Source organism: Apteryx mantelli, chromosome 10 (assembly GCF_036417845.1).
Source record: "Apteryx mantelli isolate bAptMan1 chromosome 10, bAptMan1.hap1, whole genome shotgun sequence".
NCBI classification, from domain to species: domain Eukaryota; kingdom Metazoa; phylum Chordata; class Aves; order Apterygiformes; family Apterygidae; genus Apteryx; species Apteryx mantelli.
This window is the reverse complement of record NC_089987.1, coordinates 4,694,871-4,713,351: the sequence shown is the minus strand read 5'-3', so window position 1 is coordinate 4,713,351 and position 18,481 is coordinate 4,694,871.

Genomic DNA, 18,481 nt, shown 5'->3' with positions numbered 1-18,481 from the left:
CATATCTTTAGAAAATATGGTATCAACATTCATCCTACAAGATGGCTTCACTGATTGGATCTCCTGATTTTACAGCTACCCCTCTCATTAAGACCTTGTGACCAAGTCCCTGACTTCTCAGTAGTTTTCTTTATGACACTGCAGTCTTTCCCTTAATGGCAACTCACCAGCTCTGAGTTTGTTGTAGACCCAAAAAAGGAAGGAGGGGAAGAAAAGACAGTTAAAGGCACACAACAAAGCAAATAAGGAATCTGACAGTGTGAAAAATACATTCTGAAGTAGAGCAATCATATCGCAGACAATATAGAGAGGCTGCAAGTTGGGGCATTTGACTACTTTCAAATTACTTTTGCATGAACCCTTCTGTTTTGCGTGTTAAAGATTGTTCATGGTTGCAAATTAAGTATTTCAGGTATGATAGATAATGGAGAGCCAATATCCTAATGGCACTTGAAGTCATGACTATGTAATGCAATCTCCTTTTTATTACGGGAGATTATTTTCTTGTTTCTTGATTATATTTCCCAGTTATTTCTTTGCCTTTTATTTACTGTTACTATTATATATTAGAAGGATGCGGCTAGGTGCAGGCCAAGAACATAATTTAAAACCTGTTTTGAACAGCTGTGTGATTTTTGGCCTAAGACATATTATTTTATATATCCCAAAGTGTATTAAAGATGTATAGGTGACAGGACAAAAACGTAGCTGGGGTTTAGAAGTGCGTGCTAGTGAGATGTGTACGTTTTTTGAAGATTGTTACAAATATTTTTCATAATTCAAAGGACAGATTACCCACAGGTGGGATGAAAGTGGAAATAAGATGTTATTTTATTTTTTTTAAAGGATACATTCTTTGCTTATAGAAGAAATGGAATAGAGTAAGTGGCATTTTATTGCAATACAGTAAAATGCATGTTTAATGTTCCCAAAGAAAAGAAAGTCTTTCTTTTGGTCTGCAGTTATGAAAAGAAATTTAGAAAAAGATTATAAAGGAAAAGATTATAAAATAATCTCAAACAGTGTAAACTGTAAACTATATTTGCACTACAGTTTACAGCCATCAAAAGAGTACACTGCAAGAACTACCTGGGAAGCCAAACTATCCTGGCTAGGGAAAACTTTCCTATCTGGAAGAGTAGCCAGACAAAAAGAAAAAAAAACAACTATCCTTAGCAAACACTATTTTGCAGATGAAGATCTCAAATTCCATTGCCTAAAGCGTTGCCCTGCTTTGCTGGGGCTCTGTACGGATGAGGCACTGGAATATTGTCGGTTTTAAGAACAATCTACTAGGGCCCTAACAAGGCACCTAGACTTTGAATACCAGAGCCAAACTTCTTTGCATTTTTATAGTCTCCAGCTTTGGTAGCTGAATTCATACTTCAGCGATGTTACCTTACTTTCAGTTTAAAAATAGTTAATGACAATGTTTTGAAGCTATATAGCTGCTTCCATCCCGCGATCTCTGTGTACCAACCAACAACATTTATGTGAGCAAGAACGGAATGCTACCCATTTTGCAAAGGAGCCAACAGAGATTAAATTACTTGTGAAAAATCAATCAGCAAATATTAGCCATAAAGAATCCAGGAAACAAGCAACCCCATGCCAACCTTGGCCCGTAATTCAGCATTCCTCATTCCCATGCTTAGGTTCCTGCCAATAGATTTTACGGCTTACCATGTCCGTGAAATGGAAGCTCCACCTTGCTGAATAAGGTGTTCAAGCAGTGATTCTGTATTTGAGATATAAAACTGAATCTGCACGGATACCACAGGAAGAAAGGTCTTCAATTATATGCAGCATAATCAAGAACAACACCTGCCTTCAAATCCATTACCTCTGTTGAGCAAACAGCTGTATATTTTCAGCTACCTGACAGAGCAGAAAAGAAAACCCCATAGAATAACCATAATATAACTAATACTAAAATAACTAATAACAATTAATTCTTTAGGTCTAAAGATATAATGAAAAGAATTTTTATGTCAATATTTTAATGTGTGTTACTTACCCGAGGATTTTTTTTCTAAGAGCTCTGAAGGAGAATTTATCTTCCTACAAACCCTGTTCTCTTGAGCATATATAACAAACCTCCTTTCTGTTTTGATGCTTACCAGCCTGGGCAAACAGGTGAGCACGGGTCTCTGCAGCGTGGTGGAATGGTTTGGGTACCTAGCGGGAGAGAAAGGCCAGCGAGGTGCTTGCTCTGCTATTGACTTAAAGCGCAAAGGATCAGCTGCCCACCTGAGTGCCACTGACCCCCTGAACGAGGATGAATTGCATTCTGTGACGGTACTACTCAGCTGGAACGACTGCCAGAGCACGTAGCAGGATGGTGAGGGCTGTGTTCTCATTCCCCGCCCGCCCCGCCAACCTTTTGTCCAGGTGGACAAAGACTACCCGCAGGTACCAGCTAGGTACCAGCATCTCTGGTGAAGTACTGAGCTTGTGTGGACCACAGGTCTGGCCCAGATGGTGCAGACAACCCAGCTGTGACTTTGATCACATCAGTTAGACTCTCTAGTCTCCATTTTTCCACCCTTGAATTAGTGAAAATCCTTGCTTTTCAAAATAATTTGGGTCTACAGACTGAAAAGTGAACACTAAGGTGTAATTCATTCTATATACACTAGTAATCTCTCTGCTTGTGTAAATAACTGAATTAATGAAGAAAATAGGGTCACACAAGCATAACTGAGGAAATATTTTTGTCCTTGGATTTGCTAAATTTGCTCAGATATGACAAGAGAATCTGCCCATTCAGCCATTTTCTTCCAAATCAGTTTTTAGCAGAACCATCTCACAATGGCAGAAAATAAAATCTTCATTTAACTTAGCACCCATCACATGCAAGCAATTTAGAGCTGTGCACTGTTTTGCAGGCTTTAAGTAGACTGAACATCCCTTCTTTGTGGATTACATAGCACTACCATTTTATAAAGAGGTAAAGTGAGACATATAGGGATTAAGACTAACAAACATTGGCTCAGCTGGCCTGGTTTTCAGAGATGACAAGAAAATATCTGTCTTCTTATGTCAGTTTAAGTTGTAGGCTCTGACTGATTTTCCTTTTCAATCTGTTTATTGAGATGGATACCTACAATTTGTTATTGGTGATTGCTCAAGAAAAATTGGCACTACTGAAGTTAATCCAGGAAGGAAGTGGGAGAGGCTTGAGACCAGAATCTTAGTTTTCACGTCTAGCTACAAAACCAATCTGCCTCCTAAAATAATGTTACAGAAAGGGTTGGAAGGCCCTCTGAACCTGAAAAGAAAATAGATAAACCAAGGAGAAAAATTAATACACTTAAATTAAATATGGCAACAACAAATAAAACAACAGACAATTTGTTACATACTATGGACTCTGCAGGAAAGCATTACACCCATTATTTCTTATTATTGCTCCAGGAAAGAAATGCACAGTGAAAGCAAAAAATGAAGTTAGCAATGATTTTTCACTCATGAACCTTTCTCCAGGGATGAGTTATAAAGCAAAAAATGTAGCCTGGAAGAAGAGAGTTAGAAAGCAAGGATTATCAAAGTTTATGTATTTAGAGAGACACTCATGCACACACACATATACCACTATAGGGAAGCACTAAACAGCACTTACACACTTTTTTATTTTATCTTATACATTAAAGAACTGTTTAGTTAAGAAGCAGTAAATTGCTGTAAGTTTTATGACCAAAGTTGCAGTAGGTAACACAAGAGCATCCAGTCTGAGGCAAATTCTTTCCAGAGTTAGGCTAAGCTGTCGTCGTGTTGGAACCAGGTACTCGCATCTGGGTTAGTTACTGGAGCGACTGTGTGTGCTCTGTGCATGCCTATCTCTTCCCAGGACTACTGTGCACAATTTAAGTAAATTAGCCATGTAACATGGTTCTGTGTTGCTTATATCTTATCCAGGGAAAGCTAAACACCGAGACTCTCTAACATCTACTGCTTCACAGAGGACCTAACTAACACTAACGCACATTATCTGTATAAAACCACGTATGGAATAGGCTGAGCTCTCAAAGAAAATTGGGCAGGTGGGCAGACATACAACAGTGAAGAGGTGCGCCACACAAAGAATATAAAGAGTTTTCAAACACAGAGAGACAGTGGAGGAAGTACAGCTAGAAAAGGTTCCAAAGTATTGATTTTTTAAGCAGTTCAGAAACATCATAGAGCGATAAGTTAAGAATATGGGGCGATAGTAGGCATTAGATCAAAGGTAATGCCACATGAAGAGATGCATCTAACAACGCCGATCATACAGAACATTCGGTGCTGAAATGCAAAAAATAAGTAAACAGAAGAAAGGCTAGTGGAAAGAAACAAGAACATGTGGAGTGCACACACTATACACAGGGTGAAATAGCTAAAAACCCAACAGAATCCAGCACAAAATGAGGTTACTATTTAATAAATTTGCACCAGCTGTTCAGTGGAGGATGGAGAGATTATGCTCATTATTCTATAAGCTCAATTGCCAAATCAAACCCTAGAATCACTGGGTATGTTTTTTCTTCTGCAAACCAGGATCACAGTAAATTCTTTTGCAGAGGCATTGAAATGAAATAAAAATGTATTTACTGCCTCTCAAAGCACTTTAAAAAGGGATGGATCAGAAGTCTTAGTACCTACCAGTCTAGAACCCTCCCAGTCTGACATCAGCCAAAAGCAATCCTAGGACAGCTAGTGTAAGCGTAAGTCCCACTTCGGCGAAGGACACAACACACAAACTCCTTGGCTGGAGCTCTTGGCTAAGTGGCACTGGCAGAGAAGGAGACCTAGCAGAGCCCTGGGGAAGACACTCATCCATACGCACTGACTCTGGCCTCATTACTTCTCCACTTTGATCATCTCCCCTTTAAAGATGTAAGAAGATGGCAAACATGGGTTGCCTGTCTTATAACTGATAGGATGGATGCCCACTCAGATCTGAAACCACTTAAATTCGTGGGTCCAGACCTGTGCCCAAGTCAGTATATCAGCAAAGCTTATGAGTTCAGATCAATCACTTCATTAACATCCCTGTATGTCTTCCAAAACGGAGCTAGCTCACATCTGCCCAGTTTGGAGCATAGACAATAGAGGCTGGATTTGTCTGATATAATTTGATACAATGTTGATACAATCCATAGTCCTAATTCATCAGGGCACTTCTCTAATTAAAGCCAAATAAAGGGGCCACTCATAGGCTTAAGACTGGGCACACACTTATGTAGCTTGTTGCACTGAAGCTGACAGAATGACGGCTCTGAAAGATCCCTTGACAGAGTGTTTATAGCCTCACCTAGACCTCTTTCATGGGTTTGTCTGGGAAATATCTTGTGTCGAATTATTGATCGTGTCAATAAATAGAGGTGGAGAGAACTGATATACTTCCAAAGTGAAAACAAAGAACCAGAGGAAGAGAAGGAAATGGTAAAATATAGAAAAGCTGAAGTATGAAGTATAGCCACTACCTATATTAAAGGATTCTACAACAGAATAACAACATTATCCCTTCTGGCTCACGTTAATACTTTGGTTAAATTGTTTAAGTAGATTAGAAAGAATTATGGACCGTACTGGAGGAAAAAAGAAAACTATAAACAGGTAGTGTGAATGTTCAACTACATATGATTACCAACAAAGCACTACCATGGAATAGAAAGACATGGCCAAGCAGACCTATTTGGTTTGTGAGGGAAGAATTAGTGTGAAAAATGAAGGGTTTGGAAGTTAAAGCTTTACGTGTCCCTGTCTGATGATTTCTATGCTCAGCTGCTCTCTGCCCTTTGGACAAATTTCAAGATAAATTCCTTCCCTCAGAAAACAGTAATCCCAAGCCACTTAAGTAAGGATTGGAAGAACAATCTTGTATCTTCATGCGGCCTAATGTGTTTTGTATAGTTATTGGGCTATATCCTAGGTAGGGTAAGCTGGCAAAGTTCCACTGAGTCAATAAGTTAATTCCTCTAAAGGTTCCTCTGATTTTTCACCCTATAGCTGATATTTTGATAAACTAAACACTACATTCTTCCACACTTTTTATTCATATGAAAGATTTTGAAATATAACTCAGATCACTCCTGTAATAACCTGCAATAAAAGTACAACACCTGAGCATGTGCTCGTGTCCTCTCCAGAAGCTTAGAGAAAGGGATAGATTTAGCATAAAGTATTAACTGTGTGTTGTTAACATTCAAAAGACTGGCTTTTTTAGTGTCTTAAAATTTTCATTTTCCACTTCAAGCAGTGTTTTTCAGACCTCATGCTTATCTCACTGGACTGCTTGTCCACTCTAGGTGCACAGCAAAATTCTACTCAGAGAACAATACCTCCAGATAAAACAACACATAGCTTAAAAAATAGATAAGTACATTTCTTGTTTGAGCATGGAAAAACAGAGCATTTCAAATTCCTTCAAAAAAACTTCAAGGACATCAGAACTTCCAGGGCAAACTGACACTGACCCAGCAGAAGTGAAACCTGTGATCACTTTCCCTTTAATCCAGTTTCCCTCTACAGTCACCTTTTGCTTTCTCTTCTTTGTTGTTAACTTTTTTCTTATTTTGAAATGTTCCCAAGACCTCTTTGCTATACCCTGAAGCTTCTGTACTCTCCAAGAGGCTGAAGAACACCTCAAAATCACTGCACCAAACACAACTGTAAACACACAAACCATGATCTCCATATTCAGGCGTGTATACATATCGCATAAGACTGATTAAATATAGGAACAAATTTTCCAGAAGATGACACTTCATTACGATCTCATAGAAAAGATTTACTATCTGAAGTACAGTATAAAACAATTAACTAAAGCTAAGGGAAACGGTAGCAGTATAATAGTTTACTTCACACAGCAAAAAATTGCACTGTGAAAGAAATCTAAAGGCTAGCTCAGAGACTTTGACACCTGCAACAATCCATAGATATCTGCTAAGGAGTTCAACTGAGTGCCTCTTTCAGATTTGGGATAGAACTGTAAAGAATTGCAATAAAAAGGCTAAAATCGGTGTGAATGGAGAATAAATGGGAATGTTTGGGTGTGGAGGCACCAAAGGAGCATACAGCAGGGACAGGGCTCTCAGTATAGCCTGTGTTCATGGCGCCAGATTAGCAGGTCATCAAGGGGTACAAAAGGGTACAAAAAGGGATGTTTGAAACCTGCACAACTGAGGACTGCGATCACCAACCTAAGAAGGACCCAGGAGACCTGAGGAAGACTTGACAGCTGGTGCCCCTGGTCTTACATGTCCTCAAAATTGATCCTGGACACAAACATCGTGGTGCCAGCCCGCTGGCCGGACAGCACGAACACCCCTGCGCTAGACTTCGTGGACACCACACACGTTCTGGTCCTTGGGAGTATGAGACTGAGAGCGTGGGTGAGCGAAGCCTGCTTCGTTTCTGTTTTTATTTTTAATAAAACCACCTTCTTCTGTAAACTCTGGATTTTTGCTACGTTGTTGATACAATGCTGCAACAGTATTTCTTACAGAACTTATAAAAGATGATCTGGATCAGGACTTTAATCATATTACTGATTATGGCTATTTTCTGATTTACTTGGATTAGAGTTATTTTGCTAACTTTCTCCTCAAAATGTTTCGATACCTCTTATTGCTAGAACATGTATGACCACTATAGGATAGCCTGTCACTCACAGAACAAGCTTATGAAATTTGCTTGCTGTGTATAGACATACCCTAGTGACAGAAGGTAAATATCATTTTCCTTTTTTTTCTCTTTAAAAAGGGCAATTCCCTAGAAGTTTTCAGTAATATGCCATAGTTTGATGTGAAAGGCTCAGCTGAGACCGTAATATAAGTGTCAGTCACTTGACTGACACTTTTCACAGTATGCGAGGAAGTGTGCTTTTTTTCTTTCTCACTTCAATGCAATTTTGATGAAAAATTTGTGTTTATGCAGCTAAGCACTGGTGGTTGGTCCTCAACAACATAACATTTCAGGGGCAAATATTGACGCCTCCTATAAAGAAAACTAACAGAATCTAAACTGGAGATGTATCCCTATAAAGCCCAGTACATTTATCAGCCTTTTTTCATGCAATGATTAGCAGGGAGCTGCCATTAAGTGTATTACTCACTACTTAACAAAAGTACAAATTGTTTGTTCATGGCTTTTTTTATTGTATCTGAGAAAGAAGGTATCTTATTTTTAAAAATAAAGCTCTTTCTTTTCTTTTTTTTTTTTTTTTAATTCCTGTTAGAATTCTGCCTATTGGAGAACTGAGATTCACCAAAGACATTTTAGAAGTAAATATCTGCCCCAGAAGCATGCCTCTGGCACTGAAGTTCGGTTGTGAAAACTGGCCCTTTAATAGTGGCTTCTGAAGAGCTTTGGACTATATTTACTCAATTTACCTAGCCTGTGAGATGATGCTGGGATCAAGCTAGGTTTTTTCACATCGGTTCAGGCGTTCCTATCAGTTAAAGAACCCGCACATGCGTGAGGATATAAGCCATGTGCTGGTAATTCCTCTCTCTGTGAGGAGCTGGATGAAATCTTAGGCTCAGTTGAAAATGTCAGTCTAACATGACAATCTTTGCTTCTATTTTCTGTTTTACTGTTCACCTATATGTTCCTCAGAGTTTGTGAGAAGGGACATACAAGTAATGTCTCTATATTGTGAATCTGATCATGTTTACATTTAAGCAAGCCAGGAATTAATTACTCTGTTAAAATCAGTGCATAAAATCCAGGCCCTATTGGAATTAATATCAAAGCACTTTTCACCAAGGGCAGGACTTCACTTACTGGATTTACACTGGTGCAAAGCCAGCATCAGTAGATCAGAGTCAGGGGAGCTACAAATGCCTGCTCTGTCCGTGACGGAGCACAAGCGCTTTCTATTTCTTCAGCTTCCTGGTTCCCATTAACACAGCAAATTATGTGCATTTCTGTGGGTTTTTTTTCTTTAGTATCCTCCCTATTAACATGAATTTTCAGTCATCCTCAGTAGATATTTATATCATTATTTTTGTTTTGGGGTGGAGAGAAGTGAGAGCAACAAGCAATGATAGAAAGAGATTAAGAACAGCAGAGTAACAAAGCACAGGAATGAATATTGAAGCTATTTTATTCTTACACTAAGAACCTAATCAGAAGCAGCGGACCTAAAGGTACACTCTGGGTACATTCAAATGGCGGGAGCATTTGTAAACTCTTGAATAAGTTTGTCAGTTAATTCTCTACTGAGTTGCATTTTTTTTAGATCTATACTTACAACTGTTTCAGAACAATGCTATTTGCATATCCATGACTACGTTTTGAACGTATTTATCAGACATATGCTATTCAGTGGTGGGTGTGTTAAGTGTTCTCTATCCATTAACCATTATGCTCTTCTATATTGAGGTTTCACTGCAACAGGCAGCTGTTTGACAGAGAATAAACTCCTGGGGACAGCAGCAAATCAAATTAAATATATCTCTGCAGAGCTATCATAGGGGGTTGCATGACTTGATAGGCTGCATATAAGAGCAATAAGCACACTAAGGAAGAGCAGACCTGAGATAAATCAAGATAGACCAAATGAGCAAGCAGGCAGACAAATCACTATTGGCTCCACGAAAGCCATTAGGAGTTTTGATGATGATTTCAATAGAACCCCTATTGCAGCTGTCTATCTGTGAGCAGAAAGTTTTTAATCCTACAGAAGTCGGAGAGATTATCTAAATGCGGTGCTCTTCTCACCTACTTTTATAAGCTTGGTCATGGCAAACGATGCTCACTGATGTGCTAATAAATAAGCTCACTGAGAAAAAAAAATACATGCACAATATGCTAATAGTCAAGATTTCATTCACTCCCTTTTCTCATATTTATTTTCCTCATACAAAACTGTACCCCGCATAGAGTTTAGCAGAGGCTATTTACATACAAATCACCTTGTAAATCAGAAAGAAAATGACTTGATTACATCAAGCAACAAGACCCACATATTCATTCCTCTCCAGCTTTGGGCTATTCTCATTAAGAACTTTTCTACAAAGTAGATAATATGAGTGTTTTCTTCACTCCTTTTCTATTATGTATGCATCAAAGCCTATCAAATACATATTGATAGTATATACACACTCTACACAATTAGGGAGGGAGAAGAGACAGCCAGGGAACTGCCATCATAAGGAATAAATTCCTCTTGATAAATCCTATTACTTTAACAATGACCTAAGTTTAGAAATGTACACTTCAGGGAAGGGCAAAGTACTCACATGATACCTTACTTCAATATATTTCATATTGGAAACCTGTTCTTTCAATACTCCCTTTGTCAGCCACTTGTTTCAGCCTGAACATACTCAACTCTTCAGCATTTCATTCTGAAAAATAAATGATAGTTCTATGTGGAGTGAAAACAACCGTGTCCTGTTTTAAAAGCCTTCATTTCTGTGTCATTCATTCTCTGTTAATGCTCTTTCCCACCTAATATTTCACATGGCTCCTGATAAAACTGTGTAACTGGGGCCTACAACAATAGCCTTTTTAAAAAATGTGTTTCTGACCAATCTTGTCTTAATCAGATTCATAATGAGAAACATAAATACACCTGTGCTGCTCTGACTCACAGCATAATTTCTTACCACCAAATATAACCTCTGTTTTCCACCACGGATCTGCAAGTCATCCCTCTCTAGGCTGACTGGGAGGAGGTGGGATGGAAACGGTAGGCAGACGTCCCTAATTAGGCTAGCCCGGTATTATTTTACAAACCTTGTGTACCTGAAGCTATGCAAGCAGAGGCCCAGGGGAAAAACAAGCCGACTGCTAAATTCTCTGCAGAGGTTTAGCTGTTTGGAGCGTGATCCACACCCGGAGCGCAGGGTCTGAGGCAGAATGTCCCCAGCAGCTGAGTCCCTGGCAACTCACACCCAGGGCGGCCGGCGCCGGGCGCTTGAACTGAGCGCAAGGAGACCGTCTCCTGCGGTCCCAGTTCTGCTGCTGGCCACCGAAAGAGAAACGGGGAGGGAGCCCGGCCGACGCAGAGCAGGAAGGAGGGTCACGCTGCGAGGGAAGCAACGGAGAGCCGAGCGGCAGAGGTCCAACGTGCACCCCCAGAACTGAGCCCTTGTTTGGGCCTCTTGCCCAGATTTTCCTCCGAGATTCTGGAGCACCACCCCAAAACCATTTCGAAATGCGTGGGCCCGCAGCACGGCTCCCCAGCTTCCACTGCCGCAGACGTACCCACCGCTTCGAGCACTGCCGTGACACGCATCTCGGGCAGAATCCGCAACTGCCGTATTAAAGAAAGGCTTGACTAGTGGGCCATAAATAAAGCACTGAGCTTCAGTTTTGAGCAGGAGATCAAAGATCTATGGTGTAATATGTATTTCGAACGCAGAACTATCTGAAATTTGGTTAGTGTTCAAAGCTGATTATTCCAAAAAAAAAAACAATTAAAACTTTATCCTTTTCCTAAAGTCACCTTTTTAACTTTTAGCATAACTCTTCATAAGAACTTACAGTAAGTGTATGAACTTTCAAAGGCCGTCTTCTCAGGAGAATATTCTTTGGAAAAAAAAAAAACATTTATATAAAAATGTAAGCAAATGCATCTTAAAAATTTAAATTGCATTTTAAATACCGTTCTGCAACATAAAGTCCATTTAAGCATATTCTTAGGTACAGAATGTAGGAACTTAATGATTTTTTCACTATTTAAAGGTTTTGCATCATTTCCTCTTTCTGTAATTAAGCAGAAATAACCTAGATCAGTTTAATTCTCATTCTTTTCCTCTCTCTCTCTCTCTCTTTCTCTCTCTCCCCACAAAACTCCCAAATTCCAACTCCAGTTAAGATTCAGTAAGTGATTCCAATAATTGGGTTAACGACTTCTTTGGTTTAAAAATCACACTGGGGTGGGAACTTGACACATCTGTTTTGGCAAATTAGTTACCTTAATTTTCCTTTGTATTTGCAGTCGTTTCAGAAAGGAAAAGGGTCTATCAGTTTCAGCAACTGCAGTAGAAAAAACTTTATTGATTGCCCTTTCTTAAAAATGGAACAAGGATATCTCTTATTTCCTCCTGATCCTATCAATCCAACCCCTGCCTAGTTGATCTGATTCAGCTACCAATTGCATGTGATGCCTTTCTGAGATTATCACTGTCTGTTATCTCTTCGTAGTGGGTAGAATTAAGAGGAAGAGACGGATACTGGTAAGTATTGCACATAATACAAAAATGCAATACAACCTTTTGCTCTTTTCCAATAGCAAGTGAGCTATTGCAGTGACCTAACGCATAGCTGCAGGGCATTACCACATCTCCAGAAATATTTAGTCACGTGAAAAATTAAAGGAATGCCAAAAAAAAAAAAAAAACAATCTGTATTTGCATGTGTTCATTATAGCTTTGGCAGCATATGGCTCTTCACATTTGTAAAGATTTCAGTGTGATAAAACAATCAATACAACCAAAATCCCACACTCCTTAAAGGAACAAATCTCCCATTGGCTTCAACAATGGCAGTGCTTAAACAAGACCAGCGGATTTCAGCACTTAGCAAGCCAAATTACAAGGGCACTTTGAGCCCCCCTCTAAGCATTCTGCATAGACTGACAGGATCTGGAGTTGACATCGGACCTTAACCCTTGTTGATAACAAGAGACAGGTTGGCTGAAATGCACAAAAAATGTGCTTCCAGCCCTGCACCACTGGGGGAATTAAGGGAACCTTAGGAAGCTAGCCAAGCTCTTTCCAGGAGTAGTAGCTGATGGGTGGGCTGGTATCTAATCCAAAGAAGCCAATGAAAAATGATAATTTTAGCAGCGTTTGACGTGTGTTGGGTGACCTACAGTGTACTACAAGCCTTATTGGGTAGGTAATAACTTCCAGGCATTGCCATAAAAATATAGTGTTGAAACCAGTGACTGGAACAGAATCCCATGTTAAGCTGTCCTCGGGCTTTCAGTCACAATCTGAGTACACGGGGTTTAATATCTTAGCTAGCTTTTTCAGATGACGTGTTGCTGTATCTCAGCACTCTACAAGTACTTATCACTGCACATACAGATTTATTTTAAGAGGGAAAGTATATATGATAATTGTGTCATTTATTAGTTATAAAGTGGCAAGAAGCGATTTTTTTCTGAACAGTTTTGGGTGCTCTAAATAAAAGACAAAACTGAAGTCTGACTTCAGAATATCTTGATTTTAACCCACTTGCTCTTTGCTCAGTTCTCTAAACACAGGTGTCTAGCTTGAATGTGACATTATCAGAGCAATTCAGCTTGCCTTGGCACCCTGCGTACCCTATGTAGCACATGCCTTGGTGGAAGCTTCACGGCAGCCGCGTGTGGAAAGACACCTAGCTACAGGCGGTCACTAGAGTAAGTGCAGGAACATGTCTGAAGAAGCTTATGACATAGGACTTCCCTCTAATCCCCCTTCCACTCACAGGGTCCTCTTTTTGAGGACGGGTGCTAAATGACAACAAACGCGTCCATACAACACCCCAGGGGTTAGCACGCTTGCTTGAGGAACTTTTGGAGCCTTCACCTCTGAGTGACATACTCTCTTCCACCTGATTTTCATTGTGTTTGGAAATGAATATCTTGGAGATATCTGTTGTACTATCAAATCTGTTAAAAAATGCAAAAGCTTTTGGGAGGAGGAAAACAGACACTCAGTGTGATTACCGATTCCTTATTTTCTAAGAAATCAGTGCTAAAATATGCATAAATTGCTCCTGGCATACAGACCAGAACCCTGGTCTCTCTCCTCTCAGGTGAATTTCCTTATCAAGAGGTTGAGGAATCAGACTGCCATTACATTACCCTACCTGGTTGAATAAATTGTTGTACTCCTTTCTACAGACAGACCACAGGAGACATGTTTTTTTAGGTTGCTACTGTCAATAACTTAAAAGAAAACTATAGTGAAGTACATGGAATTTTTTTCTGATTCAAGAAACATGGCTTTCTTTTAACAGGACTTTGTCATGGCTCAGCATCTGCAAATAAACTGAACATCTTCCACTTAAGTAAGATCTTGGACTCTCATCACCCATCCAGGGCACATCTTAGAACACAGGTCCCGCTTAACTCCATACAACTTCTACAGAGAGAGAGGCCCTACCCCTCTGACAAGAAAAATGGTGTAAACTGATCATAAAACAAGATAAGTGACAAAATAACATCATTTCTATCGATTTGCTTTCAAAAGTGTGATGCAGCTGTGAAACCATGGTGTTTTTATATGCTGCACCTAACAGCACAGCAACTATCTTTGCTTTCCAAGGAAGCGAGCCACTGAAAGCAGCCACCGCTTTCCTTTCTCTCCAGGCACACGGAAACAGAAGCTCTGACAGCAGCGGCCTGAAAGTCAAGGATCCAGGCTGAAGGGTCAGGACGCTTGGCAAAGCCTACTGACAAAACCTATCCTCTTAGCTAGTCAATCACAGCATCACATTATGGTGGGATTTCCAGCAGGAGTTGTAGTCAGGCACATTTCTATGAGGAGTGAATGCCAATGTGATTTATGAATATCTTGCTCTCCCTTGTGCTGCAGACTGCACCGAGTTGTCAAAAGATAAGGGCAACAAAGAAAATAAATGAGGGTAAAACATAAAGCAGCCCCTGACCTGAACATGTCAGTATTCCTCCTCCCAATACTTCAAGGGCTGAAATAAGCTCTGACATGAAAGTTCAAATCCTACAGGCAGCATTAAAAATGGTTCCAGATACTTCACATTTTATTCTGCTGTTGACTGCCTCCGTGTTTTTACATCATGATCTAGAGATCATTTCAGCAGTACTGGTTAAATACCTGCAGTCCAAACCACTGCCATCTACCTAGTGCAGAAGCTTACACATCAGCCTGTTCAGACACCAGAACAAAATTAAAACTGTGAAGGCTGCCAAAGAGTACACGTAAGCCAGTATTAGAAAGCTGCGACTTTACCAAATAATTCTCAGTTTTTCCTGTGCCTCATTTTAGAGCCAAACAGCAGAAGTGACAGATTTTAAGCTATTGCCCTTTTATTAATACCAGTTTTCCACCCATGAGACAGCTTTGAGCATTATCCTACAGCTATCAATAGAATTGCTTCTACCGCCTACACCTTGATAACTGTAGGGATATTGGTACCCTTTCATTTTGTTAATGTTACAGCAGCAAAATAGTTGATTCCTAAGAGGAACATTTGAGAAGCTCTTTAATTTTCAGGACAGTAAGGGGAAGGGCTGCAGCACGGATCTCACATACACAAGCTGTGACAGCTTCTGTCGCGACGCACTGTGGCAGCACTCATGCATGACAGCTCAGAGTTCACAGGGCAGTACAGCCGGCTTTGTACCATGACCCACATGTGGCTGCAAGGCTTTTCAATGGTTAGCGATAAAAAGTATTTGCTATTACACGAAATCAGCTGAGATGCCATATAGAAAAATCAGGAAAAGCAAAATGTATTTATTAGCTCTTCATCCAAGGAGCAATTTGCAGAAGAGAAAACTTGCAAATGATTTCAGCCTTGACACTTAGAAGTTAAATGCATTTCCTCCAGAGTGTTACATACATATTCATCTTGAAATACATTGTCTGAAGTACATCACCACAGTAATAGGAAGCAATGATTTCAAGGTATAGCATTTCAGCTTCCTTGAAGGACAGACTGTTGCCTCTTCCTCAACATTATGTGCATGCTCTTCAGGACTGGCTTAACAATTTTTACACATTGAAGGGGGAAGGAAAAAAAAAAAGTCTTCTACCTATTTTCTGAGCTGTGAAGACTCACTCTGACAGAACAAAATAAAACCTGCTCCAATGGCATGCCCATTGTCCTAGGTAGTAGCGCAGATGGTGAATATTTCCTTTTTCTTTTCATATTAAAATCACTTTTTAGTAGCAAGCTGGAAAATCCAAGCACCGCTGTACACTTGGAGCCAATGCAAAATGAAAGAATACTAACAGTAATTAACAGCCAGTGGTATTTATGAGCAAAGACTGTCCCACCTTCATCCTCAGATTATCCTTTTGCATTTAAAATTCTACTGTGATTGAAATGCAGAATTCACTATTGGAATTTTTTGCCTCTAATTGCTAGCTTATCAATATAACAGATAAAGTGACCTGAGAAAGTAGAACAAGACCAATTACCAAAACCTTAACAACCACTCAAGAGGAAATAGCTCTGCAGGCGCTAGGGTTCTGATGGAGTACAGACGTCATATAACAAATATAGCCATCCCTAATAGCCCCAGTAAGATGCTGCTAGAACTTTGCCTTTAATCTACTTCTAAGCCCCACATCTCAAAAACTTTAATACAATTCACAGGAGCTGTTCTAAATTAAATTGTTTTGACTGCCAGTTCAGGAAATGCCTTGTAATTCAAAGTCAAGAGAAACATAGTATATGCATGAGGTAGGGTAGAAGGGGTAGACTGGTTCATGACCTGCTAACTAAACTACGTGGGCAAGTAGCTGAGCAGTCAGTCCTACAACGACAGCCGTACAGGAGTCTATTAGAATTCGAGAGAAACTCCCATGGCTGGTTTGACATGACCAAATACCAGGGTCTTCCTTCCTGATTCTAAGAATGGTAGGAAGAAAAGAGAGACACCTGCTTCCCTTAAAGGGACGACAGATCTAGGCACTCTAGAAAAAGGAACGTGTGGATTCGATGTAAGGAGCCAGAGCTCCAGGGACATAACCGAAGTGGTGAGAAAGCACTGGCAGCTTCGTTTTTGTTCTTTATAAGATACTACCATTTCATGTCATTGAACCAATTCTCAACCTACATTTGTTTGTGGCTCATTACCCTTTTAGGACAGTAGGATTGTGCTGTATTTGCAATAAGGCAGGAACCTTAGCTCTGTTTGAACCGTGCCCAGGTGAATGCACATTTAACCACCCTGATCAGCTCTTACTGTTGCACCATTCAAAAGTCATTGTATTTTCAGAAATCCTTCATTTGAAGTAAATGACCTGGCTTCCTCAGACTTGTAGAGATAAACACAACAAAGAGAGAGGGTTTTATTTCCCCATCCCACCCAGTCAAGAACAGCTTGTATGTATTCATACCCGCACCTAAATTTCACCTTGAAACCTGAATTGTATAAGAGAAAGTATTTCCCAAAGCTTAGAACTCATTGCTGACCTCTGCTCAGAATAAAAGTTGCATGTCCTGTAGTAATTTGTCCGGTGAAAACTTAAGGCTCAGTATAAAAATCTGACTAGCAAAATCACATTCTACATACAAAACTCTTTGAGTAGTCTTCTCAAATATCTAGTCTGATATTCAAAACTGCAGGTAACTACCTTTTGGGAAGAAGTGCTTGGAAAACCTTTTTGCTCAGAATCTTAAAAAAAAAAAAAAATTACTCCCAAAATGTTCATGTTCTGGGACTAAGACTTGCACATCAAATTTCAGATGAAAGATTTTAAAAAAATTATGACAATTCCTTAAAAATTTTGGTTTGGAAACAGAAGTGGCAACCAGATCCTTCATGTAATAATGCCACTCCAGGAGAAGATACGGCTGAATTCGTTCAAGAGATTATATATATTTGACTCTCATCATCCATCCATCATGCCTCTCACTCCTTTTCCAGCCTGAAGTCTCCTTCAGTCAATCAATTGTTCCGTATCTTTGAACAACTTGCATCATTTCTTGAGGACGAACTACTGACTTTAATTTTGAAACCTTCAATCTGAAGTACTACAAAGACTATGTACACCTGTGGATGTACACACCACTTACCACAGCTAGTGATCCAAAAGCTATCATTTGGGAATCACTTCAAAGCTGCTTCCTCGAGTTGGCCAGTATAGAGTTGCTTCTCCAAAAATCTCTCACCAAAGGCTTCCAATACTTTCAGTGTTTAATCCTTAGGCCGTTAACTCCACAAATGAGAATAAAGAAAGAGCAATCAAATAATATACAGATTTCTCTATAGGTCTATAGTGTTTTCTAGTGCACATTCAGCAAGTTAATCCAGAGGCAGTGCGAAAAAAGTACTTATCTTCTGGTTCATACCATATTGCCTCTGGCAAAGGCACCAAAAATACCATCACCACAATTCAAGGGACACTCTTAATTTTTCATTAGTGGTTTTAGCAACTGAAAAACTGCTGGACACATCATGCCTGCAAGGGGTTGCTAGGCTTTTTTTTTTTTTTTTAATCATATCTGATGAAAATAAATAGATTTGACTTACCTTGTTAATGTATGACTCAACAGCATGCCTCTTTTGGGGAATTATTCTTAAAAACACAATGAAAGCAACATGGCATAGGATAGGTGCCATCGCAAATTGGTGACCAGCTGTTGTGTAAAAATGTCTTTGCTCTGAAGGGAGTAACAGGCAGTGAATCTACCCTCTGCTTTAATCATCAGTGTTGTGAAGTCTACCATCAGCAGAATTTAGACGCAAGCTTTTCTCTGTTTAGAAGGCATCTGTTACCATAGGTTACCATAATAGGTAAGCCTGGAGGACGGGATTTTTTCCAAATAATTAATATTAAAA